The following is a 3796-nucleotide window of genomic DNA, read 5'->3' on the forward strand; positions in this document are numbered from 1 at the left end:
TGGTGTTAGTAGACTTTGTTACCTTTGTACAGAACCAGGATAGCTAGTTTCCCATTGTTTCCGGTCTGTGTGCTAAGCTAAGCTAACTGGCTGCTGTCAGTCCAGAAGCCATCGTGTCAAATCACATTTTGCCATTTTATTTACAGCACTTTTGTTTTAGCTGTGTCATTGTACACGGGTAACACAGGATAACAGCATGGTATCAACATTACCCAAACTATAAAACTAACTGTGATGGAAACGGAGGACAGTGAGATGGTGAACAGCACGACTGTTTTTTGTTTGCTGGGCTCGACTCTGAATATTCTGATTCAGGTACAGCCCTAATTGTCATTGTTTTTAATTATTCAAACAAAATAAGCTTTAATTGATATTTGTTTTTTATATGCGTCCTGTCATTGCCCAAAATAAGCCAAACCTATTGTGCTGCACGACCAAGGAGGCAGTGATTACTGGGCAATTAACAGTAACTAAGTGGTCAAAAGGCGAAGACTTTCAGTATCATTTGAACGACTGTGGTTAAATCTACAATCCCATGGATAATGGGGAAACCTCCATCTGCTGATGAAGATCATGTGATTCTCAAAAGCTCCTGAAGAGCTACTAAATTCAGGTTGTAGAGAGACTGTTTCCTCACATTTAGTCCAGTTTTAAACGAGACGCTAAATGCCTTTTGACTGCAAATCACCAAATCCATGCTTGCTGCGTGAGCTCAGTTGGTACGTAATTTTGCTGGTGATTCAGTCTCTCAAAAATGAATGAAAGTAAAAAGCCCCAAAGTTTGTTTTTTATGAACTCGTCTCCAGATCACATGTCCGACTAGAACCATAAAACTGTTATAGTTGTTGGTTTGGTGAAGTAAATGTGTATGTGGTCAAACATTGGGAGGAGACCACTCTGCCTGAGGAGGTAGTGAATGATCCCATGAATACATTAACTCCCTTCCATAATAACCAGTTTGTTTGCAGGGAGGAGACACCTGAGATTAAACAGCAACAGCATGTGCAACAGTTAGTGTGTGTACCGGGTTTTATTGTCCACGTAAATCAAGGTAAATAAATCTGATTTGTTGTTGATTACAGCCCCATGTGTCAAGGACCAGTAAAGACAATTAAGAATAACTGCAGTCATAATCCCAGTACAGATCTGGTTGTGTGTTTGCAGTGTTACAAATGCCAAAATATGGCATATTGTACTATAATTTTAATGTGATCGATATATTATCCCTTAAAATTAAGCAGTAGACTGAATGAGACAACCAAATGAACCAAACAAACATGACTCCAGTGTATCTGACCTTCAGAGTATTCCACTTCATGAACGGTGTCATGTTATATTGCTTAGATGTAATGCAAGTCCACATTGATGTTAATTTTTATAGCATGTCTGCCACGCCTTGTTCTTTATAAGTGGTCCTGTAGCCCTGAATGTCAGACTCACCAGCTGAGAAACTGTAAACACAGAGTTTGATCTCACGCTTGACGTAGTTTCTAGGACAATGACAATGGCCACAATTATCCTCTTAGTTAAAAAAAAGTTTGACGGACAAAAAAGAGGGTGACTCGTCTCTTCATTCCTTTTTGTGGATTTAATGATAATTGGAAATCACTACACTTTGCTAAGAGTATATCTTTATTTAGGTTTGGCCTTACAGAAGTCCCATCACCACTGTCAGGTGTACAGAAAACTATAATTACATGTCTCTCAACCACTCTGCCTTGAAAAGGGAACATAATTAGTCCTGTATTGATTTTTAATTATGTCAATTTTGCTGCTGTTCTGGGAAAACTAGAAACAGCAGCAGTTGTTGATCTTGTAAGTGGTTAGTTATGTTAACTGAAAGGCAACCGGGGTCAGCTACCTGACAATAGACTTCCTTTTTTGTTGAAATGTTAATCTTTTTCGGTATTATGACTCACAGTCAGTAGCTGTTGTGTGCTGAAACACTGCTGCCATTAAATATAATGATGTCAAGGCCGGAAGGGAAAAAATATCCAAGCTCAGGGTAAAAGGTATAATCAAATGTACTCATCAAATGGCTGAAATAAATGCTTTAATGCCAATTCTTACAAAGAAAAAAAAAAAAACACACTGACTCACCATTTGCTCTCAGCAGCTTTTTACCTTCAAGATAAAATTCAGTAGATATGGCCACTGAACAAGCTGACCGATTTACTGAACATATACTATTGTTAGCAGAGGTGCAAATAAAAGACCCTGCTTTGCACACATGACAACAAGCCTTTAATTGTATGCATCCTTGTTACAGTAGATATTGCAGGTAGACGTATGAATAAAGAGCAAGAAAGTCTGCATAAAGAGGTAATGAGTGGATGGATGGCTCAAACAAACACAGGGCTTCAACCCATTAACTCTCTCCGGACAGGACTTTAACCCAGGAGAACGCTGTTCGTTTCCGGTCGTGTGAAACCAAAAGTAAAGCTGTAAGTTAACTTAAGTAACGTCAGGTATGTAGCATTCTTTTCCTAAACTTAAATAGTTTTTGTGCCTAAACATCACCAAACTGCAACCGGGAGACTCAACAATCTACTATCTGTCGCAGACATGTTTATAAATATTTTCCACTGACACCCATAAAAAACAAACAAAACAAAACAAAAACAGAAAAGGTGAAAATCACATGTAGGACAAGAGATTATTTTGGTGAGCACAGGTGTCCATGTGCCTACTTTCCATATGTTAGTGCTTGTATGCAGGGTGCAAACTACAGGGGAGCCAGGGGGAGCTTGGTTCCTGTTAATAAGACATGAGCTCCCCTGAAAACATATTTACAATATACTGTTTTTGCCCTGCATTTCTATTCTATTTTTCTTTCTATTTCTATCTATCTTTCTGTATTGTCATTGTCATGGATCATGTGTAGATTTGGGCTATTATTGATGATTGATGATTAATGCAGTATGGTAAACTCACACACTGAAGTTCAAAGTATGCACGCTATTATGGCAATCACTCAATATAATGAACTTCACTCACTGTAACTCAAAGATCAGAATCTGAAATAATCTGAAAAAACTTTCAGATTATTAATTTATGTTTTATAGTCAACATCCTGTGAGTCAAACACCACCCCTCACATGTGTATGCTTTATGTTTCTGTATGTGAACACTTTTACGATGGTGCTCTGTAGCTATATCTGATGTGGAGGCCATCTTACCATGTCATGCAAACGCATATGCATGTTCTTTACTTGGGGCTAAAACCAGCACAGCATGACACACTGTCGTCTGCATACATGCACAGGAACAGATCAAGAAAATTGCTTCTTGTTTCTCATTATTAACCTCCATCTGCTGAGATGTCTTCTGAGATCTACACATTCTTTTTAAGGAGCCATCAATAAGCCATATGTTGGCGTTGCCTCTTCGGAGAGAACAAGGTTCGACAGGAGTCGATCAGATTAGAGAGTAGAATTAATTAACTCCTGATTAAGGAAATGAGTCTGTGTTAATGTGGAGGGGATGGATGTGTTGGCAGGTTGAGCCAGAGGGTATATTTTCCCTGCTCCTGACCCTGTCGAGGTGAGGTATTGTATCAATTATTCACACTCTGAGCTGTGTTGTGTTGTTGAGAGGACAGACAGAGCAGCATCTCTCAGCCTGGATCTATCTCAATCTGATGTTTCATTGGTTTCCCAGAAGTCCTTGTCTTTGCCGTTGGAAATTCATCATCCGGTAAGTAAAAAAACATCCCATCTGGTTCACATACTGCACGGAGTTGCAGCACACCGCCCCCTCTGTCCTCTCAGATAAGTCGGACCCTCAGTCATATTCA

Source organism: Morone saxatilis, unplaced genomic scaffold, assembly GCF_004916995.1.
Source record: "Morone saxatilis isolate NCDOM2014 unplaced genomic scaffold, NCSU_SB_2.0 Contig12, whole genome shotgun sequence".
In the NCBI taxonomy this organism is placed as follows: Eukaryota; Metazoa; Chordata; class Actinopteri; family Moronidae; genus Morone; species Morone saxatilis.